This window comes from Heptranchias perlo, unplaced genomic scaffold (genome assembly GCF_035084215.1).
Source record: "Heptranchias perlo isolate sHepPer1 unplaced genomic scaffold, sHepPer1.hap1 HAP1_SCAFFOLD_50, whole genome shotgun sequence".
Classification (NCBI taxonomy): domain Eukaryota; kingdom Metazoa; phylum Chordata; class Chondrichthyes; order Hexanchiformes; family Hexanchidae; genus Heptranchias; species Heptranchias perlo.
Window position 1 is genome coordinate 1,863,457 of NW_027139516.1, and position 25,345 is coordinate 1,888,801.

Consider the following 25,345-nt stretch of genomic DNA (forward strand, 5'->3'; position numbering starts at 1 on the left):
GATTAGAGAGGAGCTGAGGAAAACTTTTTTCATCCAGAGGATCGTAGGGGTCTCGAACTCACTGCCTGAAAGGGTGGTAGAGGCAGAAACCCTCATCACATTTAAAAGGAACTTGGAGATGCACGTGAAGTGCCTTCACCGACAGGGCGACAAACTAAGTGCTGGGATGTGGGATTCGGCTGGGTAGCTCTTTTTCCATCTCCTGTGCTGTAAATTTTTCCACGTTTCTTTTCTATGATTCAGCCAGCTCTGTTCATGCTACTGATGGACCAATTACTGCAGTAGATTTCACTAAATGGACTTTCTTTACATTTCCTCAGTCTTCATATTCAAAATAATCACAATTTTTCCAACCTATAAAATTAAAAAAAATTCGAACATGAAAATTTTTAAAAAATTCTGTGAGACCATATGTGGTTTCTTTGGTGTATGGGACATGACGAGACTAATAGTAGTGACCTAGTGTGGATGAAATAGATTTAGGGGACAAAGTCACCAACTGAGGGAAGAGAAAAGGGAAGAAAATACATACAACAAACCAGTTCATGCACAGCTACATATACACAATGCATGAATATATATTAAGCGCTGGAAAAGCTTGTTTGAACCTATAGATTTTAGTTAATTGAAGGAAAGTAATCATTGCCGCTTTATGGTCCACTAAACTTAATGTGGTTGGATGTCTGTCTGGTTTTAGATATGAATGGAAACTGTATCCAAGCAGAAAATGATCTTCCAGCTTAATAATGCAAAGGAAAACCAATTGCTCCGGTTTTAGATACTCTACATTTATATTTTGAAGATTCATGACTATTTCCATTCAGCCTCTTCAGGATTTGAATAACTTTTTATGATAACAGTAGATTTGAAAGTAAAATTAAAATGACTACCTGTTTAATTTGAAATGTCAATTCATATGTCACTGAAATGCCTCTTAATAGATCATATTTATTTCAGTTAATGCCATCTTACACCTGTATGGTGTTTTGGGCCATTTTTCCACTTTACAGGCACTGGACAAATGCAAGTAGTTGTTATCTTGCATCTTCCAAGGATTGGGACTGATGTCGTTTGACTTCCGAATGGGTTTCTCATCTGGAGTTTGAAATGTTAATATTCCATATTAAATAAGATATTGCAGGGGTGCAGGAACAGACACACCTGGGGGTATATGTGCATCAATCTTTAAAGATTAAAAAAGCATACGGGTTCCTGGGCTTTATAAATAGAGTACAAAAGCAAGGAAGCTATGTTGAACCTTTACAAAACACTGGTTCGGCCACAAATGGAGTATTGTGTCCAATTCTGGGCCCTGCACTTTAGGAAGAATGTGAAGGCCTTGGAAAGGGAGCAGAAAAGATTTACTAGAATGGTTCCAGGGATGAGAACTTCAGTTACGTAGATAGACTTCAGAAGCTGGTGGTGTTCTCCTTATAGCAGAGAAGGTTGAAAGGAAATTTGTTAGATGTGTTCAAAACATGAAGGACCAGGGAGAGGTTAGACAGACTGGGACTTTTTTCCCTGGAGAGTAGGAGGTTAAGGGGTGATCTTATAGAAGTCTATAAAATAATGAGGGGCATAGATAAGGTCGATAGTCAAAATCTTTTCCCAAAGGTAGGGGAGTCTATAACGAGGGGGCATAGATTTAAGGTGAGAGGGGAGAGATACAAAAGGGTCCAGAGGGGCAATTTTTTCACTCAAAGGGTTGTGAGTGTCTGGAACGAGCTGCCAGAGGCAGTAGTAGAGGCGGGTACAATTTTGTCTTTTCAAAAGCATTTGGACAGTTACATGGGTAAGATGGGTATAGAGGGATATGGGCCAAGTGCAGGAAATTGGGACTAGCTTAGTGGTATAAACTGGGCGACATGGACATGTTGGGCCGAAGGGCCTGTTTCCATGTTGTAACTTCTATGATTCTATGATTCTATGATCTAGATAAAATAAATAAAGAGAAACTGTTCCCATTGGCGGAAGGGTCGAGAACCAGAGGACACCGATTTAAGGTGATTGGCAAAATGTGCTGCCTGAAAGTATGGTGGAAGCAGATTCAATCATGGCTTTCAAAAAGGAATTGGATAAATACTTGAAGGGAAAAAATTGCAGGGGAATGGGACTAACAGGATTGCTCTTACAAACAGCCGGCACGGGCTCGATGGGCTGAATGACCTCCTTCTGTGCTGTAACCATTCTATGATTCGATGGAGTATGAAATGGGATTTAGTTCTCGTGCTCGAAACCCTTCAGCTCTTTCTTTTATTTCACTAATTTAACAATTAGATTGAGTGGGTATTTCACCGCGTTCTTCAGCTCCTCTCTGAATTTAGTCTGGGTCAGGACATAAATACACGTGTTTGTGCAGGAACTGAGGAGCAGCAACATCATTGCTGTCTGTTGTGAGAGAAAACCAGGCTCAGAGTCGGAGTAATAATACCGATTGTCTGCAATTCGCAGATAAATGTAAAATACAACCTGTGTCAGCCACAACAGTATAAAACTGCCCGATATACTAAATAGTAAAATTATGGATTTCTTTCGGTTCTCCATCTCTGGATCACTCTGGTTCTCTCCATTGCTGCGGCCCCGGAGTCCCCTGCGGACTCGACTGGACACTAAAATACACCTGACTGTCAGAACATTGAGCAGCAAAATCAGACAGAACGGGACACAAGGGGTTAAAATGAGGTGAAACATGTCAAATGCGGCCCATGCGGGGGAAGTACGGAAGCTCGGTTTAGTCTCACAAAACCAGGGAACATCATCAATTATATCGTAAGGTTCATACATAAAGTACCAGGGAACATTCACCAAACAGCCCAGCACACTCACTGTTCCCAGAACCACAGCCGCCGTTCTCTCGGTGCAATATTTAGTTTTCAGCTTCTCACAACAAATGGCCACAAATCGATCAAAGGTGAAAGCGACTGTGAGCCAGACAGAAACATCCGTGGCTGCATTACTCAAGGAGGCAATAAAACTACACACGGGAGTTATGAGCAGGAATGAACCTGGGAAATAAATCGCACCAATCCAATTCAATATCACACCAATGATAACGACCATGAGATCGGCCACTGCCATTCCCACCAGGTAGCGACTGATACATTTGGAGAGACCGCACTTTCCTCGGGACAGGATCACAATCGCCACCAAGTTAACTGTAAGAGAGAGAAAAGGAAGCAGATAAATTATTGATCAGACCTGGAGCCAAAGCAACGGTTTGAGAGGATCTGTGGTGAAATTTCCAGCTTTGTTGCTGCATCGAAGGGTGGAAAGTGATTGATTGACCTGGGCAGCGCTTTCGGGCACAATGATCAATAATGAATTGGGAGATGGATACAGAAAGTGAATAAAGTGAGCACTGGATCCAGTGGAAGGACTGAGTGAGGGCACAGTGCCGGTGGGGAAGGGAGAAGGGGTTTTACACACCGGGAATCCAGTGGATTAAAGCCGGATTTGGGCTCCAGACGGATGGGGAAAGAGAGGGAAGTGTCGGGAAGGTGAGGGGACAGGGGGAGGTGCAGCTGGTTTGTTGCTCTGGGTTAAGTGAGCCGACAGGGACTGGCACTAAACGGGAAAGTCAGCTGGAGACCGAGCCAGTGAGTGAGATTGGGAGGGAGACATAGGATTCAATGCAGTGGGAGGGGAGGGTGGGATTCACAGGGAGAGATTGCTGCAGAGTGTTAGAGGAAATCTGATCTATCGGTCCCACTTGCACAATCCAACGAATGCATTCAACAGTTCCTTTCTGTGGTTATTGGTGTCAGGGAACCTGTGTTGGATATTAATTATATCAAACTTGTTGTTTATTGAATTCAGCTGAGTTTTAAATTCACAGCATCCTCATAATTCATCACAATCAATAAATTACTGATTCTATTCTTGAAGTAAATTTCAATTATATTTAGTGCTAAGTTTGGAAAACAAGGAACATTCATAAAAACAGACTGAGTACCTGACAGGGATATAAACATGAGGAGCACTTCATAATAACACCTTCAAATCACATTTTCTACATTTAATTGTACTGGAAGTTTCAGCAGTTCATTCTGATGAATTATTCACACCACAGCCTCTCGCTTTCCCTCTCAGTCGCCCTCTCTATCACTCACTCTACTCTCTTTCTCAAGTCCATTTTCATATCCGATTAAATCCTATCATCCTGTGCCTGCATTCTGTTCACCAGCCCCGTGTTCCACCGATCCTATTCTCAGTGTCAGTTTGTTAAATAGTGAAGCCTCTGTGGAATAGTTTAATGTTTCTAGAGATCATCCGATTGTCCACTTGTTCACCTACACTGTTCACTTCATCTGCCAATCATGGAATAAACAGAATCGAAAGCCTCTCCCAGGCAGATCTCACAATAATTGAAATTCCTTCTCCTGTAATTATAAAGTAAAGTCATATTTGGCGGGATTGTTCAATTAACAAAACGCCAAAATCACACTGATAATGTACAGATACACTGAAGGGCTCCTGATTCCAACAGATACGGTGCAAATTGAGACAACATAACATCAAAACATTTCATTTTACAGTGAAGTCCAGTGACAGTCAGTGAATTCATCCACAGTGAATCAGAGAAGGAGATGTGAAAGAGTCAGCAGCAAACTCAGTTCAGTAACCAGACATCTGAAGCGGCGTCAGATACTCACATCATAAAATAATATTTCATAACAGTGATAATCAATAAATACATTTAAATCTCAGTTAAACTGAAGCATGTTATTAGGAAGGGAGGACACTGCACTGCCCCATTTTAACACTGAGACCGTGATACAATCACTGAAAACACATTGATGAAAACATATTTCAGGACAGGTTCGTTCCACAACATGAGACTGTTAACAGCTCCTGATGGTCTGATACCAGCTCTTAGCCCAGACACCTGATTCCAATACATTCCATACAGAGAATAATCCAGTAACAATGCCAGCTTTGTATATACAAAGTCATTACAGATCTAATGTAATTCCGACAATATCGAAAGTTTGGAAGTTAAAGTGATACAATTAGTCAACAATACATTCAGTACAGAGAATAATCCATTAACAATGCCAGGGTTGGATATAAAAGGGTCATTATGGATATAATGCAGCTCCGACAAGCCCGAAAGAGCAGAGACTTAACATATTCCATCATTCAACCGAAGAACAGACCAGGTGACTGTGTTAAATGCGCTAGGAGAAAAAAAAATCATACACCAAGTACAGCAGCAGATTCAACACTGATTTACACCATTAACAGCTGAGATATCGGCTTACCTGGAACTCCAATTGCTGCAAGAACAGGATAATAAATGTCTTGTATCTGAAATATTACTGGATAATCCATTTCTTTGAGAAGCAGTGACTTCTGTTGACCAGGAAAGCACAACTCCGTCAGGCACTCTGAGCTGCTCCATTCCAACAAGCCCTGATTTATACAGGGGATAATTCTCCACTGACACGGTTATACCCCTGACCATTGCTATTAGTTACAGTCACTTTAACAAACACATTATATCAGCAGCTTTGACTCCGATGTAAATAATGTGGTGAATAAAACACAAACACCTCAAAGTCCAGGACATTATCTTAATCAGACCTCTCTCAGGAATAAAGTTTATATCTGTTCTCAAACGGGACTGATCCGACAATAATAAACGGCTTCATTTACGGTTTTTATATAATTGTATTGTCCATGGTCAGTGCTGGCGATTCATTTATGAATGTTACCGATTCTCCGCAGTGTAGTCTGAATCCAGGGACACAAGCAGGCCCGTTTCACTCTGTTCCTGCAGTTTCCCAGTTAAAATAGGAATATTGAGTCACTGCCACGAGGACAGTTAAAGGGCAGGTTGAGGATTGCAGCCCAGAAATGACTGTGGGTGATATTTGGGGACGGACACTGAACGTGTCCCATTGACATTCCTCTCTCCGCCATTTTACTGCAGATGTTTACCCGTTTATTCTACATTGGTTCGCGGCTCCAGTAAAATTGGCCACGTGTAACACCGAGCTGAGCTCATTCCTCAAATTGACCTCCATCACAAAGGCCCCGTGATTCCCTCACACGCTCTGTTCCTTCCTCAGCACATCGCCATTGAAACCCTCATCAATGTCTCTGTCCCCTCCAGACTCCATTCCTCCAATGCACTCCTGACCGGCCACCCAACTTCCACCTTCCATAAAAGTGAGCTCGTCCAAAACGTTGTTGTCCAACCAGCACCAGGTCCTGCTCGGCCTCACTGACCCTCACTGGCTCCCAGTTACATATCCGTTAAATTTTAAATTCTCATCCTCGAGTTTAAAACCCTCCCCATCTCCATACCAACAGACAACCCACCCGTCACCTCTTCATTCATCGGACACTGGCCTCTTTTGCTGGGACGACCCTCGCTTGGTTCCACTCACCTATCTGATCACAGCCAGGAGAAGTTTCTCTTCCCACCCTATCACCGTTATCTCTGATGTTTCTAAAGGTTCAATCCTTGGCTCCCTCCTCTTCCTTATCTACATGCTGCCCTTTGGAGACACAGTCCACAGACATGGACCAGCTTTCAGATGGACGCTGACAAAACCACCGCCTCTCTTGACCCTTCCAATGTCTTTGTGATGTCAGACCCACTTTCTGTTTTAGATGACCCACCATTTCCTCCAGTTAAAAATTGGGAAGTCATGATATTTGGCCACAAAATTGGCACATCCTTGCCAGGGATGCCATCCACACCCCTGGCTTTTTGATTGGTGAGTGGCTCACCAATCACCAAAATCCTTACTGACCTGCATTGGATTCCATTCTCCTCAGCCTGTAGTTTATTTTTATTCTTTCTTACACTTAATTTCATCAGGGCCTCACCCCTCGTACCTCTGTAACCTCCTCCAGTCCGACAGCCCCTCGGGAACACTCTACTCCTCCACCTCTGATCGCTTGTGCATCCGCAGTCCATTTGTCCTACTTTTGACAACCGTGCCTTCAGCCATATCCACGCGACTCAATGATCTCCCGAAGCCCCTCCATCTCCCTCTCCTCCCTTCAGGTGTCAGATGTGGATCATTGGTAGCAGTCTCATCTGTGAGTTAGAAGGCTGTGCATTGAAATCTAATTCCAGAAACTTGAACACATAATCCATGCAGACACTGAAATGCAAGTGAGGGTGCACTGTATTTACGGAGGGTCAGTACTGAAGAAGCACTGTACTGTCGGATGGTCAGTACTGTGGGAGTGCGACACTGACGGAGGGTCAGGATGGAGGGAGGGTTGCGCTGTCGGAGAGTCAGTACTGAGGAAGTGCTGCACTGTCGGAGGGCCAGTACTGAGGGACTCTCAATCTGTTGAATGGTCAGTGCTGCGGGAGTGCAGTACTGTTGGAGGGGCAGTACTGTGGCAGTCCTGTACTATCGGAGGTTCCGACAATAGGATACATTAAATCGAGGACCCATCTACCCTTTCAGGGAGATGTAAAAGATCCCACAGCAATATTCGAAAAAGTGCAGGGGAGTTCTTTCCGGTGTCCTGGCAAATATTTATCCCTCAAGCAACATTACTAAGGCCTATTTCCTGGCCATTTATCGCATTGCAGTGAGTGGGATCTTGCTGTGTGCAAATTGGCTGTCACCTTTCCTACATTACCACAGTGACTACACTTCACAATGTACTTCAATGTTTTGGGACGTCCTGAGGCCTTGAAAGGTGCTATATAAAGGCAAGTTCTTTCCTTCTTTCATACCTTCCATGAAAACTATTTCTTGCTTCAAGCTTTTGTCATCCCTCCTAATATCTCCTTCTTTGGTCGGGGATCCATTTTTATCCTTCAGACTTCGAAATTCTACTCTTGAAAACCCATATTATCCCCTCCGACTCTCCATTTACTTCTTCTCCTTTTACACCATCCTTAAGCCCACTCTTTGACCAAGGTTTTCACCAGTCCTCCTGATATCTTCTTACTCCATTTACTTCTCAGTGAATCCCCTTGGGAATGTTTATTACATTAAAGGCGGTCTGCGAATTATTCTTTATTATTTATTCGTTCATGAAATGAGGGCGTCGCTGGCGAGGCCAGCATTTATGGTCCATCCATAATTGTCCTTGAGAAGGTGGTGGTGAGCCGCTTTCTTGAACCGCTGCAGTCCGTGTGATGAAGGTTTTTCCCACAGTGCTATTAGGAAGGGAGTTCCAGAATTTTGACCTAGTGACGATGAAGGAACGGCGATATATTTCCAAGCCGGGACGGTGTGTGACTTGGAGGGGAACTTGCAGATGGTTGTGTTCCCATGTGCCTGCTTCCCTTGTCCTTCGAGGTGGAAGAGGTCGCGGGTTTGGGAGGTGCTGTCGAAGAAGCCTTGGCGAGTTGCTGCAGTGCATTCTGTAACTGGTACACACTGCAGCCACAGTGCGCCGTTGGTGGAGGGAGTTAATGTTTACGGTGGTGGATGGGATGCCAATCAAGCGGGCTGCTTTGTCCTGAATGGTGCCGAGCTACTTGAGCGTTGTTGGAGCTGCACTCATCCAAGCAAGTGGAGAGTATTCCATCACACACCTGACTTGTGCCTTGTAGACGGTGGAAAGGCTTTGGGGAGTCAGGAGGTGAGTCACTCGCCGCAGAATACCCAGCCTCTGATCTGATCTTGTAGCCACAGTATTTATGTGGCTGGTCCAGTTAAGTTTCTGTTCAATGGTGACCCTCAGGATGCTAGTGGTGGGGAATTCGGCGATGCTGATGCCGTTGAATGTCATGGGGAGGTGGTTAGACCCTCTCTTGCTGGAGATGGTCATTGCATGGCATTTGCTGGCGCGAGTGTTACTTGCCACTTATGAGCCCAAGCCTGGATTTTGTCCAGGTCTTGCTACATGCAGACACGGACTGCTTCATTATCTGAGGGGTTGCGAATGGAACTGAACACTGTGCAATCATCAGGGAACATACCCATTTGACCTTATGATGGACGGAAGGTCATTGATGAAGCAGCTGAAGATGGTTGGGCCTCGGACACTGCCCTGAGGACCTCCTGAAGCAATGTCCTGGGGCTGAGATGATTGGCCTCCAACAACCACTACCATCTTCCTTTGTGCGAGGGATGAATCCAGCCACTGCAGAACTTTCCCCTGATTCCCATTGACTTCAATTTTACTAGGGCTCCTTGGTGCCACACTTGGTCAAACGCTGCCTTAATGTTAAAGGCAGTCACTCTCACCTCACCTTTGGAATTCAACTCTTTTGTCGACATTTGGACTAAGGCTGTAATGAGGTCTGGAGCTGAGTGGTCCTGGCGGAACCCAACCTGGGCATTGGTGAGTCAGTGCCGCTTGAAAGCACTGTCGACGACACCTTCCATCACTTTTCTGATGATTGAGAGTAGGCTGATGGGGCGGCAATTGGCCGGATTGGATTTGTCGTATTTTTTTGTGGACAGGACATACTTGGGCAATTTTTTCACATTGTCGGGGAGATGCTGGTGTTGTAGCTGTACTGGAACAGTTTGGCTAGAGGCGCAGCTAGTTCTGGAGCACAAGTCTTCAGCACGACAGCCGGGATATTGTCGGGGCCCATTGCCTTTGTTGTATCCGGTGCACTCATCCGTTTCTTGGTATCACGTGGAGTGAATGGAATTGGCTGAAGACTGGCTTCTGTGACGGTGGGGATATCAGGAGTAGGCCGAGATGGATCACCCACTCGGCACTTCTGGCTGAAGATGGTTGCAAACGTTTAAGCCTTGTCTTTTGCATTCACGTGCTGGACTCTGCCATCATTGAGGATGGGGATGTTTGCAGAGCCTCCTCCTCCTGTTATTTTTTTAATTGTTCACCACCATTGACGACTGGATGTGGCAGGACTGCAGAGCTTTGATCCAATTGGTTGGTTGTGGAATCGCTTAGCTCTGTCTGTAGCATGTTTCTTCCGCTGTTTAGCATGCATGTAGTCCTGAGTTGCAGCTTCACCAGGTTGGCACCTCATTTTTAGGTACGCTTGGTGCTGCACCTGGCATGCTCTTCAACACTCCTCATTGAACCAGGGTTGATCCCCTGGCTTGTTGGTAATTGTAGAGTGAGGAATATGCTGGGCCATGAGGTTTCCGATTGTGCTGAAATACAATTCCGCTGCTGCTGATGGCCCACAGCGCCTCATGGATGCCCAGTTTTGAGCTGCTGGATCTGTCCTGAATCTATCCCATTTAGCACTGCAGCAGTGCCAAACAACACGTTAGATGGTGTCTTCAGTCTGAAGGCGGGACTTCATTTCCATAAGGACTGTGCGGTGGTCACTCCTACCAATACTGTCATGGGCAGATGCATCTGCGACAGGTAGATTGGTGAGGACGAGGTCAAGCAGGTTTTTCCTCTGTTTTGGTTCTCTCACCACCTGCCACCGGCTCAGTCTGGCAGCTATGTCATTCCGGACTCGGCCAGCTCGGTCAGTCGTGGTGCTACCGAGCCACTCTTGGTGAAGTACATTGAAGTCCTCCACCCAGAATGAAGACTGTGCCCTTGCTACCATCAGTGCTTCCTCAAACTATCGAGAAGCAGATTCAACACAAATATGAGAAATGATAAGAGGATCGGTAAATCCCTGAGGACTGGAGAATCTAAAATGGATGCTTGTGAACAAGTTGGGATTTTACAGTCTTGATCGGATCAGTAAATACAGGTCACTGAAAGAGTTTGATAATTTAATTGCAATAAATGATATTTGTTGCTGTTTTTCTCACTGCCTGAGATACGTCCATTGAAGAGGCTCCTTCTCACTGTGACTTACACGTAGACAGACACTAACTGCAGCAGTCTGTGTGTTGGATCATCCCACCCTCTTACCGAGGTGTGGGGGCAAGTAACATTCACCGGACTGTCAACATGTGTAGGAGAGGGGAGCAGAAACACCAAACATTCAGTAACAAAGAGGAAAACACAGCTTTCGGGCGGACAACCGCCAGTGGGCGAGCTGAGCTTTCCCCGCAGGACGTCGGTCCGTTATCTTAACTCATCAATGACACAGCCCTTCACACCAGCTCTTCACCCAGCTGGCAGCTCTCGTGCCTCTGAGTCAGAAGGTCGTGGATTCACGCCCCTCGCTCACTAATCGAGGCCGACACTTCAGTGGGATTTGGGAACGAAAATCTGCCCGTAAAAAGTTTCCAATCTAACGGCTTGCCTGGTATTAGCCCAGGAGTACAGACACACACCGGCCAGCGGTGGGGCCTCACACACAGCGGTTGACTCCTGGGTCAATCAGGGGGCAGTGTACCTGGGAATTTCCCATTATCTGCCCCCTGTGTGTGAGGCCCCGCTCGGGGAGGGAACTTCTGAAAATTCCCCAAAAACTGTCGGGACCGTTGCACCTGAAATAAATGTGGGGCCGGTTTAATGGGAATAAACTGAGAGACTCCCCTCCCCTATCAACTAGGAGTACAGGGACATTGAAAAATTGTAACAGGACAGAATAAACTCTACTTGTTACATGAAATCCTGCGGCATGGATTTTACACCAGCAGTTAGCGCCGTTTCACAATATAACTCACCCCGAGATATTATACAGATTAACATAATACTAATACAATATTGCATAAAGCACAGGTAATCACTGCTTTATCAATTAATTCGGGAAAAATCGCCCCATTCCAATAAAATCCGGGATTTAAGAAGTAGCAGAAATGAGACAAGTTTCCCCAAACATGACGGGACCGGTCACTGACCTCCAGCAGGGTAATTCTGATCATCAGGGAATGAGACCGGACTGATGGACATTTAAAGGCTTCACACAGACAGCACTTTATTTAATAAATACATTTACTGACAGTCCCTGAATATATGGGGAGTTGGACAGAGTGAGATTCATTGTCAGTGACAGGGAAATCTGGTTATTTATTTGCTAAAGATTTTTCAGTGTTTCCTGTAATATCAGAGAGAAATTGTGTCAGATCGGGGATTGGATTCAGTTTGTTTCTCACTCTCTGTCTGTTTGTGTTTAGACTGGGGAGAAATAAACTGGGAGATTCAGGAGTGAAACTACTGTCTGCGGCTCTGAGGAACCCGGACTGTAAAATACAGAAACTGCAGTAAGTATCAGACTGTGTGAGATTGTGTTTATAATAACTGGATGCCGAACACTGTACATTAATGTCAGTATAAGTAATAATAATACAAATAAATACTGGGAATTTTCTCTGATTCCTGTTATCTCTGCTCCTCTCTGTCTCTCTCTCGCTCTCGCTCTCTCTCTGATCTCCAGGTTCTGCGATAACGATCTCACAGATTCTTGTACCAAGAATCTGTCCTCCGCACTCAGTACAAACCGGTCACTGACGGTTCTGGACCTGAGTAATAATAAACTGGGAGATTCAGGAGTGAAACTACTGTCTGCGGCTCTGAGGAACCCGGACTGTAAAATAAAGACACTGGAGTAAGTATCAGACTATGTGAGATTGTGTATATAATAACTGGATGTCTGACACTGTATATTATTATTAGTGTCAGTCGTAGTGTTATTAATAAACACTGCATAATTATCAGTAATAGTGTTATCAATAAACACTGGGGATTTACACTGATTCCTGTTATTTCTCTCTCTCTGATCCCCAGAAAATGGGATATCGGTCTCACAGATTCTTGTATTGAGGATCTCGTCTCCGCCCTCAGTACAAACCGGTCACTGACAGATCTGAACCTGAGTAATAATAAACTGGGAGATTCAGGAGTGAAACTGCTGTCTGTGGCTCTGAGGAACCCGGACTGTAAAATACAGAAACTGTGGTAAGAATCAGACTGTGTGAGATTGTGTTTATAATAACTGGATGAATAACACTATTAATAAACACTGTGCATTATTATTAGTTTCAGTAATAGTGTTATTAATAAACACTGTACATTATTATTAGTATCAGTAATCATGTTACTATTAAACACTGTACATTATTAGTATCAGTAATAGTGTTATTAATAAACACTGTACATTATTATTAGTATCAGTAATCGTGTTACTATTAAACACTGTACATTATTAGTATCAGTAATAGTGTTATTAATAAACAATGTACATTATTATTAGTATCAGTAATCGTGTTACTATTAAACACTGTACATTATTAGTTTCAGTAATAGTGTTACTAATGTACAATGTTTATTAATATCAGTAATAGTGTTATTAATAAACACTGTACATTATTATTAATATCAGTAATCATCTTACGAATTAATACTGGGGATTTACCCTGATTCCTGTTATTTCTCTCTCTATCTGATCCCCAGTCTGGATGATGTCGGTCTCACATATTCTTGTACCGAGGATCTCTCCTCCGCTCTCATGCAAACCGGTCGCTGACGGATCTGAATCTGAGTGATCATAAACTGGGAGATTCAGGAGTGAAACTACTGTCTGCGGCTCTGAGGAACCCGGACTGTAAAATACAGGAACTGGGGTAAGTACCAGACTGTGTGAGATTGTGTTTATAATAACTGGATGCTGAACACGGTACATTATTATTAGTATGAGTAATAGTGCTATTAATAAACACTGAACATTATTAGTATAGGTAATAGTGTTATTAATAATGTAGTGTTTATTAATATAGGGAAGGGTGTTATTAATAAACACTGGGCATTTACCCTGATTCCTGTTATTTCTCTCTCTCTGATCTCCAGTCTGTACAATGTCGGTCTCACAGATTCTTGTACCGATGATCTCGTCTCCTCTCTCAGGACAAACCGGTCACTGACGGGTCTGTCCCTGGGATCAAACTCCTTCACATACCGATCTGTCCCCGCTCTCCGCTCCCTCATACTGACCTGCAGGAATCTGAAGTGGATCCGGTGAGTGTTCGAAACATAGAAAATAGGAGCAAGAGTCGGCCATTTGGCCCGTCGAGCCTGCTGCGCCATTCAATATGATCATGGCTGATCCTCTATCTCAATTCCATATTCCCGCTCTCTCCCCATACCTCTTGATGCCTTTTGTTTCTAGAAATCTATCTAGTTCCTTCTTAAACATATTCAGTTACTTGGCATCCACAGCTTTTTGTGGTACAGAATTTGACAGGTTCACCACCCTCTGAGTGAAGAAATTTCTCCTCATCTCAGTCCTAAATGTCCTACCCCATATCCTGAGACGGTGATCTTTCGTTCTGGACCCCCCAGCCAGAGGAAACATCCTCCCTGCATCCAGTCTGCCTAGCCTTATCAGAATTTTATATGTTTCAATGAGATCCCCTCTCATTCTTCTAAACTCGAGTGAATACAGGCCGAGTCGACCAAAGCTCTCCTCATACGACAGTCCTGCCATCCCAGGAATCAGTCTGGTGAACCTTCGCTGCACTCCCCCTTTGCCAAGTATATCATTTCTTAGGTAAGGAGTCCAAAATTGGACATAATACTCCAGGTGTGGTCTCACCAAGGCCTGCAAACTGCAGTGAGACATCCTTGCTCCTGTACTCAAATCGTCTTGCAATGAAGGCCAACACACCATTTGCCTTCCTAACAGCATGCTGCACCTGCATGTTTGCTTTCAGTGACTGGTGTACAAGGACATCCAGGTCCCTTTTACATCAACATTCCTCAACCTATCATCATATAAATAATACTGTGTAAATGTTTAATGTTCTAAATAAAATATCAAAGGGTTTCATTGCCTTTTATGGATAATATTTGTCTGTAATTATTATTGAAATATTAACCCCAGTCTCCCTGTTATTCACACTGTTGTTCAATCTGTTTATTTCCTGTTTAATCTTTAATCTGTTTCAGGCTGGGGGAGAATCAGTTCAGTTCAAACGGAAAGAATCAACTGAAGTCATTGCAGGGAACGAGACCCGGACTGAATGTGGAAGTGTGAACATTTCAATTTATAACCATTCCTGGTCTCATTATATGAACATTTCAATTTATAACCATTCCTGGTCTCATTATATGAACATTTCAATTTATAACCATTCCTGGTCTCATTATATGAACATTTCAATTTTTAACCATTCCTGGTCTCATTATATGAACATTTTTGGCCGATTCTCTGTCCCTCCCCTTTAACCGGCCGCGCTCCAGGTTGAAATCCTAACGGCCCTTTAACGGTTTCCAGCTCGAGCTGAGCGAGCGTCGTCTCCCGTTGTGACGTCAGAGGCCCAGCGACAGGGTCACGAGACTCAGTCACCCGGTCCCACAGCGCTGATTCTGCCGGATATCCGGGGCTGGATGGTCCCCAATGGGGCACTGGGTCAATGTACAGACAGGAAGGGCCCAGGGTGGGGCTCAGTCTGGGCTGCAGTGGGACACTGGGTCAATGTACAGACAGGAAGGGCCCAGGGTGGGGCTCAGTCTGGGCTGGAGTGGGACACTGGGTCAATGTACAGACAGGAAGGGTCCAGGGTGGGGCTCAGTCTGGGCTGCAGTGGGACACTGGGTCAATGTACAGACAGTAAGGGCCCAGGGTGGGGCTCAGTCTGGGCTGCAGTGGGACACTGGGTCAATGTACAGACAGGAAGGGCCCAGGGTGGGGCTCAGTCTGGGCTGCAGTGGGACACTGGGTCAATGTACAGACAGGAAGGGTCCAGGGTGGGGCTCAGTCTGGGCTGCAGTGGGACACTGGGTCAATGTACAGACAGGAAGGGCACAGGGTGGGGCTCAGTCTGGGCTGCAGTGGGACACTGGGTCAATGTACAGACAGGAAGGGCCCAGGGTGGGGCTCAGTCTGGGCTGCAGTGGGACACTGGGTCAATGTACAGACAGGAAGGGCCCAGGGTGGGGCTCAGTCTGGGCTGCAGTGGGACACTGGGTCAGTGCACAGACAGGAAGTGTTCAGAATAAAAAGTGTCCCTCTGTGCAGTATGTGTCCCTCCCAGTGAGGAATCAGACTCTGTAACAAGTATCCCTACAACTCTCCAAAGTCTCTGCCCTCCTCCAAATCTGGCCTCTTACACATCCCGCACTCTCTTTGCTCCACCATTGGCGGCCGTCCCTTCAGCTGCCTGGACCCTAAGTTCTGGAATACCCTCCTTAAACCTCTCCTCCTCGCTCTCCTTTAAGACGCTCCTTTAACCTACCTCTTTGCCGAAGCTTTTGGTCACTTGTCCTAATACCTCCTTGTGAGTCGCGGTATCGCATGAATCGCTCCTGTGAAGCGCCCTGTGACGTTTTACTACTATAAAGGTGTAATATAAATGTAAGTTGTTGTCAGTGTGCTGTGTTAATAAAACTCCACCACTTACTTCAGCTCAGGCCTGGTCTCGTTATTTGTTTTAAATGGTGTTAGTGTTTTAAAATATTGAATAAAGCATCCAGGAAACTACATCCCTCCTCCTCCAAGCGGCATCACAGACCTGACTGTTTGTTCCAGTGAACTGTGTGTGTGTGTGTGTGTGTGTTGGGGGGAGGGGTCTTACCCGGTGGGCTGGATGTGCAGTTTACACAAAACGGTGAGACGGACTGTGAGCAAAAGAGCTCAGCTGGGACCCCACAAAATGGCCTCCCGACATCCAACGCAAAATGGCCGCCATGAACCTGCCGCAAAATTACAGAATGATACATCACAAAAAGAAACCATTCGGCCCATCGTGCCGGTGTCGACTCTTTTAAAAAGCTAACCAGATAATCCCATTACCCTGATATTTCTTCGTGTCCAACACATTTTCATTTTCTAATAATTATCTCATTCCCTTTTGAAAGTTACTATTGAATCTGCTTCCACCTCCCTTTCAGGCAGTGAATTGCAGATCATTACAACTCGCTGCATAAAATAAAAATCCTTCCTCATGTCACCTCTGGCTCTTTAGGCAATTATTTTGAATCTGTGTCCCCTGCCACTGGAAACAGTTTCTCCTTATTTACTCCATCAAAATCCCTCAAATGGCCGCTCTGTCCCCTTAGAGTTGTCCCATCTCCCCGAAACACAAGCATCTTTTTGAAATTATAACAAACCCTCGATGCCCGTTCAGGGGTTCACGTTTCAGACGTTAATCTCCTCTCGGCCCTTTTGTCTCACACTGGGTTCACGTGTTTGTTTAACATTGCAGGCCGGGCTACTTTAACCCCAGGATTTAACCTGGTTAAATCACAACGGTCACAATCGAACAGGAACATGTTAAACCGAGGCCTCAAAACCAGAGCCCAGAGAGGAAATTAAAGCCCAGGGCAATAAACAGACCGAACTCACGTGGACCCTATTTCGTTGCAGGCTGTCGAGGAGGCCTCGGTCGGTCCACGCTGATGGAGGCAATGGGTACCCCAGTGTGATCACAGAGTGGCTGCCTTTATATTTAGAGCACGACCACAACAACGACTACACACGGCCAGCAAGGCGACATCCTGGACAAAATGGCGGAAAGTACCGCGCAGCGTGTCCCCAGTGACCCCAGACTGCACCCATATATCCCACAGTGCACCCAGTCACCCAGAATGCACCAGGGATCCTAGAGTGCATGGAGACCCCCCAAGTGTGATCCCAGAGTGGCAGTATTTATATTTAGACCACCACCACAACAACTACTACAACAACAACTTGTATTGATAATATATAATGTATATATACTATATTTGTCTAATTTGCACATGGCCAGCGTGTCGGCATTTTGGACAAAATGGCAGCAGGTATGGCGGCCATCATGGAAAATGGCGGCAAGTACGGTGGCAAACTTGTCTAAAATGGCTGCAAGTACTGCGCTCAGAGTGTTCAGTGATCACGCAGTGACCCCAGATTGCGCCCAGTCATACCAGAGTGATTCCAGAGTGAAACGAGTGATCCCAAGGTGCACCAAGTCAACACAGATTAATCCCCGAATGCAGCCAGGGATCTCTGCATACAGCCAGTCACACCACAGTGATGCCAATGTGCACCCAGGGATTCCTCAGTGCATCCAGTCACCCCAGAGTGATCTCGGAATGCACCCAGAGATCCCAGATTGGCAGTCTTTATAATTAGACCAACACCACTACTACGACTGCAACAACAACAATTTGTATTTAAAATACACATATACTAAATATGCATTTACACACGGCCAGCATGGGGGCATCGTGGGCAAAATGGCCGCAAGTACGGCGGCCATCTTGGACAAAGTGACGGCAAACACCGCGGAAAGTGTCCCCAGTGATCCCACAGTGACCCCAGAGTGTACCAGTGATCCCAAATTAACCCTGGAGTGCATCCAGTCAACCCAGAGAGATCCCAAGTGGCAGTCTTTATATTTAAAACATCACAACAACTACTACAACAAAACAACTTATATTTATAATGTATATATGTATATGTGTATTTACACAAGGGGCAGCAAGTACGGTGATCATCGTGGATAAGATGGTGACAAATCGTTCGGCCATCTTGGACAAAGCGACGGCAAGTACAGCAGCCATGTTGGACAAGAGTGATCCCAGAGTTCACCCACTGATCCGAGAGTGCAACCAGTCACCCCAGTGTTTTCCCAGAGTAATTACACACGGCAGCCATGTTGGACAAAGGGGCGGTAAGTACGGCGGCCATCTTGGACAAAATGGAGGCGAGTACTGCAGCTATCAGTCAAAATGTCGGCAAGTGCCGCGTAGAATGTCCCCAGTGATCTCGCAGTGACTCCACAATATCCCTGTGACCCCAGAGTTAACCCAGAGATGCTCTCAGTGATTCCAGATTGCACCCAGGGATCCCAAAGTACAGCCAGTCACCCCAGAGAGATCTCAGAGTGCACTCAGGGATCCTAGGGTGAACCTCGTCTCCCCTGAGTGATCCCAGAGAGCACCCTGTGATCCCAGAATGCACCCAGTCACCTCTGAGTGATACCAGAGTGCACCCGGGGATCCCAGAGTAAACCCTGTCAAACAAAAGTGATTCCTGAGTATTAGACACGGCCAGCACTGCGGCAATTACGGCAGCCATCTTGGACAAAATGGCGGCAAGAAGGGGGCCATCTTCGACAAAATGGCGGCAAGCATCTCTAGGCTATTAGACAGGAACAGCAGGAGGCCATTGAGCCCTTCGAACCTGTTATACAGTAACAGGAGGAGGCCATTCAACCCCTCAAGCCTGTTAGATAAGAACAGGATGAGGCTTTTTAGCACTTGGAGCCTGTTATACCGGAACTGGAGGTCATGCAGTCCCTCAAGCCGATGACACTGGGACAGGACGAGGCCATTTAGCTCCTCGGGCCTGTTACACACTAACAGGAGGAGGTCATTCAGCCCCACGAGCCTGTTACATAAGAAAAGGAGTAGACCATTCAGTTCCTTGAGCATGTTCCGCCATTCAATTAGATCATGGCTGATCTGTGCCTTAGCTCCATCCACCCGCCTTGGTTCCAGAATCCTTAATACTCTTGCCTAAAAAAATCTATCAATCTCCGTTTTGAAATTTCAAATTAATCCCCCCGCCTCAACAGAGTTTTGGGAGAGAGAGTTCCAGATTTCCACTACCCTTTGTGTGAAGAAGTGCTTCCTGACTTCACCCCTGAACGGCCCCGCTCTAATTTTAAGGTTCTGCTCCCTTGTTCTGGATTCACCACCAGAGGAAGTAGTTTCTCTCCATCCATCCTAACAACTCCTTCAGTCATCTTAAACACCTCAATTAGATCACCCCTTATTCTTCCATATTAAGGGGAATACTAGACTTGTCAATGCAGCCTGTCCTCATAATATAACCTTTTTAGCCCAGCTATAATTCTGATGAATCTGAGCTGCACCCCCTCCAAGGGCAATCTATCCTTCCTGAGCTGCAGTGCCCAGAACTGAATTCAGTCCTCCAGGTGGGCTCTAACCAGAGCTCTGTACAGCTGGAACATAACTTCCACCCCTTTATATTCCAGCCCTCTTGAAAAAAAGGCCGACATTCTATTAGCCTTTTTAATTATTTTTTGTAACTGTCCACTAGCTTTTAATGATTTCTGTACTTGGACCCCTAAATCTCTCTGCTCCTCCACAGTTCCGAGCTCCTCACCATTTAGAAAACTCTCTGATCTATCTTTCTTAGATCCGAAGTGGATGACCTCACATTTCCCCACATTGAACTCCATTTGCCACGATTTTACCCACTCACTTAATCTCTCGGTGTCCTGGGAATGCTTGGTGCTTTTGTTTGGTTGGGGAATGCTTTATATCAGATCGTTATTTTAAAAAGATTAGAATTGATTTCTATTTTGTACTTTTTGAACAAGATCATTATTCCCCGGTCAGTAAAATGTCTGTGTTTTTCAGATAGTGGAGACAGTTCAGAGATAGTTGCCTTTTTACCTAATTTAATGAAGTGAAATATTGCTGATTTAAAATCAGCTGTATTTCTAAGCTTGAAAAAGCAGCTCCTCTGTTAGGTGAGGCTTCACTCCCAATGTCTCAGTGTTTCCGCTTGTCCTGATATCAATGTAACATTTGAAGGGCTCCAGGTAATGAACCATGAAACCCATTCAGATTATCTCAGCTCACTCGTTCTATCCAGTGCGGAACAGTGCCTGCTCTTCAGAGGGTGACAGATTCACACTACACTAGAGCTTGTTTTAGACTTTAACTGCCAAACAAATTGATGAAACAGAATAGTAGCAGTAAGACAACAGTTTTACTGTAAAGCTGAACCAGATCCTTAATGGAAAAAAATAATAAATAATTCACAAATGCTGTACCAAACTGTGACCGAGCTTTCGAACATCCTGGTTCTTTGTTGTCTTTTTCTCACAAACTATGGAAACTGTCGACTTGATTAACATTCTCAGAGATTCCAAACAGACTCACCAGTTTGAAAAAGACAGGCTGATAAATGGCTTCAAAACAGTGACTGGGAGCCAGTCATTTTAAGCAATGGTCTGTTTAATTCAAAAAATGCTGCCAATCAAAACTGTACGAGAAGAAATGACCCCGGAGGTTTGTATCTGAATCAAATGTTTGAGTTGTGCCCCCAGCAACTACCCGGCAACATCGCGTGTATTAAATTAATATGGCACATTATCTCTGTGAGTGAAGCTAGTTTGTAATCTCTTATATACCATGATATCTTAAAGAAGCCAATACCATGTTCAATCTCAGACAAAATAACTTCATTCTGTCACACGGGATTACTTTGCTAGACCACATGGTGTGTTACACGATATGGTGTTAGCTGTAATTAAAAGCAATGTATTCTCAGGCTCACTGTGCCCATCACCATGGGAGATCTGCCACTGTTTACAAACCGCACAGGGACAGGATTGAATCATTGAAATTTACAGCACAGAAGGAGGCCATTCGCCGCATTGTGTTTGTGCCGGCGGAAAAAGAGCCACCCAGCCTTATCGCACTTCCCATCTCTTGGTCCGTAGCCTTGTTGCTTGCGGCACTTCAATTGCAAAAGTTTCTTCTATCCCAGACAGCAAAATGCCAAACAGCTTTAGACACTAATATTGTCGTGTTAAAGATTTAAAAGCCTGTCTGCACTCAAGCAATAACTCAAATGTTCTCTTTTTAAAAACAACAGACCATTTTTCTCCACAATTGCGTTTATGAAAGCGAGGCCCAGCTTCTCACTCATAATCCCACACTAGTGGGACAGGAAACCTGAAGAGCCACGGTAATATACATTTTGATGGCCGTTGGCACAGGTACAGGCAAATGGTGAGGTTGCAGTAGCCTAACACACAGGTATCTAAGTTACTGCCACAATGGGAACTCAATGTGACGGGCCACAGTTTACTGCAGTAAAGATATCGGTTTTATTTAACAAGATCCTGCAAACTCATTCGAACCAAATTGTTTGTTGTGTATCAAAAATGTTTAGAGAATTACTGACTGCAATTCCTGTATTGCGAATCCCTGCCAGAAATGATCACTGTCTAGAGGGCAATGCAGAGCCTGCAGTATAACTCGACTCTACAATCCCTGCATCACTAGTCTCAACATGTACCTGCAGTCTAACTCCACCCTCTCTGTTTAAGACCCAACAAAATTTCACATTGCACCAATCTACTAAACATGGGCAACAGGAGAGGGTATAACTAGGGGCACGGGGATGATGGTCCGAATGGACTCCTGCTGTGTGGTAACTTTCTCTGATTCTATTCTTCTATTATTAGCTTAAATACTTTATTCACCACTTTAGTGACGCCGACGTGATCGACGTGATTTTAGATCGAGACCCTACCAGAGTTTTACTGGGCTTAAACATTATTGTTTGTTTTTGCTATTTACGAATTTGAGTTTAAATTACCTTTTAGTCCAGCTTGAGGCATTTTGACTTTTTCATCATGGCGTCGGAAGCAGAGACTTCCTCCACTCACCAAGCTCCTGCGGCGGTAGTCAGCCTTAAACTGGCGCTCTTTTAGTCCTGCGACCCAACAATATGGTTCACCCAGGTGGTGGTGCAGTTCATGACCAGAGCTTTAACAGCTCAGGGAGCCAAGTATGCCTCCGTCATTGCCTCGCTGCAAACTGAGATCACTCAGGTGGTTGGAGATCGACTAATCGACCTTCCGACGGAGCGTCCTTATGAGGTATTGAAGGAACAACTGGTGAAACGGACTTCAGCTTCGGAGCAGAAACGTCTTCACTAAATATTGTTCTCGGTGGAGCTTGGGGATCGAATGCGTTCACTGTTCCGACATGGCCTGAAGCAGCTGTTAGGCCAGAACACTCCGGAGGACGGTATTGTAAGGAATCTCATCTCACAGAGGTTGCCCACCAACGTCCAGCTCATCCTGGCGTCAACCACCGTCAGTGTCAAATTGAACAACTTGCCAACATCGCTGATAAAATCTTGGAAATCACTGTACCGCCATCCTCCATCGCTCCAGTGACCACTCCAGCATCTCTAGTGGGAGCGACTTCAGCTGGAAGTGAGGTGAACCGACTCAACCCACAAATTGACAGACTCACAGCTCAAGAGTAAGCCTTAACCTGCCAGCTGTAGGAAGACCGTCGGAGCTGTGGTCGCGAATGAGGTGGTTTGAAAGAACATAAAAGATGGTCTTCACTTAGCCCGAGTGCTCGACAGCAGGCCGGCAAAGCACGCTAGTACCACTGGTGTTTTGTGCGAATGGAGACCAGCCGAGACAGAGTCAGGAAAACGACCAGGCCAGTAGCTGAAGGCGACGAGTGCAGCTGGTCAGGACAATGAAAGTCGCCTATTTTATCTCACAGACAAGTACTCTGGCAAATCGTTTTTTGGTAGACACGGGTGTGGAGGTTAATGTTCTTCCTCCAACTCCAGAAGAACGCCGGCACCCTACTTCGAACGTTTATTCACTACAGGTGGCTAACAAGTCCTCTATCATCACGTTTGGAGAGAGGTCAGTAACTCTGAATATTCGTTTACGCCGAGTTTGCTGTTGGGTTTTGACGTCCAGACACCCAACATCAGAGCTGATTTCCTGAGGCATTTCGGTCTGTTAGTGGATATCAAACATCGAAAGCTCATTGATTGATTCCACGACCAGTCTGACTGTCCAAGGTATCGCTTCACGTGTTCCATCCATCAGCCCAATGTTTGTTAAAACTGAAAACACCACAAGTTTAGACACCCTCCTTCGAGGATATGCCGAGATTACTCGACCGATATACAGTGAAACGTCAATCAAGCACTCCATGACACATCACAATGACACTCGTGGACCACCCGTCACAGCTCGGCCATGGCGTCACGCACCGGATCATTACAAGGTTGCGAAAGCTTGGTATAATACAACCTTCAAGCAGTAACTGGCTGTCACCTCTGCACATGGTTCCAAAGAAGACACCTGGAGACTGGCGGTCATGTGTTGGCTACCGCGCATTGAACCGTGGTACAGTACCGGGTCATAAGGGCATAAGAAATAGGAGGACGAGTAGGCTATAAGGTCCCTCGAGCATGCTCCATCATTCAATCATATCATGGCTGATCTACAACCTCAACTCCCCTTTCCTGCCTGATTCCCATATCCCTTGATTCCACGAGAGTCCCAAAATCTCTATATTTGATTGAGTTAATATTACCATTAACTTCAGTTCTTATTCACTACACAGATGATCTGCTCATTCATTCTCACATTGCTGCTGTTTGTGGGATCTTGCTGTGCACAAATTGCCAGCAGCTTTTCCTTACATTACAACAGTGAATACACTTGGAAAAGTACATGGTTGGCTGTGAAGTCCTTTGTGAGGGATGTGGTGAGGTGGTGAAACGAAGGTCCTTTCTGAATGCAAGTCCTTTCTTTGAATTGATAAGAGATGGGTTGCTATGTTTAGTCCAGAACTCCATTATTGACTGTTGTATGGTGGGACTCATGCCCTCCTTCCCAGGGACGAGAGAAGGAGGACCAGATGGACCTTGGTCTTTTTATCGTCCGTCTGTTCTTCCCTCCCCCGCTCCCTCAATTGCTACATTCCTAAACGGCCACGCATCAAATGGTCGCCGATACGTTGCCAAGCCGAGTGGAGCCGAGCCGAGCCACGCTTCACCCTGTCCCAGGAAGGACAAAGTGCGTGTTTGTCTGTCTGTCTGTCAGTCATTTGTTGTCTGTGTTTAAGGAAGGTGAATGATTTCAAGAGGCTGCGTGCTTTGTTCCAAAGAATAAAAAGTTTTATTAAGAATCTAATCCAGATGTTCAAATACACATACAAGAGTAAAATGATAACAGACGAAATGCGAAGAGGCAAAACTTAAAGAGCGAGCGAGCGACACATTTGGTGAGGGAGGGAGAATGCAGCCAACCCAACACAACACGAGACGACACCAGACGTCATTTGTTGATAATTTGCATGTTAAGGCTGGGTAATGGATGGACCTGAGAGAGGTGAGTTATGTTCTGGGTTAACACAATCATTGATTGAAGGAAAGCCTGTTATTTCCATTTCACAATAACTACTTCTTGAATATATAATTATATATTTATATATTTATATATAATTTACATCGAATGTACAGTACAGCACAATACAGCACAGAGGCCATTCGGCCCAAATGCTATTTGTGTTTTACAACAATTATATATATATATATATATATATATATATATATATATATATATATATAAATATACTACATAGAATGACATCGCATATACGGCTTGCAAAACAGTGGCCATTCGGCCCAACTGAGTAAAGAACTATCCCACGGTGCTTACACAGTTTCCCATTGATCCCACAATGCATCCAATGATCCTACAGTGATCCTACAGTGCACCCAATGAACCACAGTGCACCCAATGATCCCACAATGATCGCAGAGTGTCCCAACAATCCACAGTGCACCCAGTGATAGTGACCCAGTCATCCAAAGTGCACCCAATGAACCTACAGTGATCCCACGATGTCCCAACGATACATAGTGCAACCAACGATCCTACAATGATCCCAGAGGGTACCAGTGATGCCACAGTGTTCCAGTGATCCCACAGTGCCCACAGTGTCCCAGTGATCCCACAGCGTCGGAGAGATTCCAGTGATCCCACAGTGTCAGACAGTGTCCAGTGAT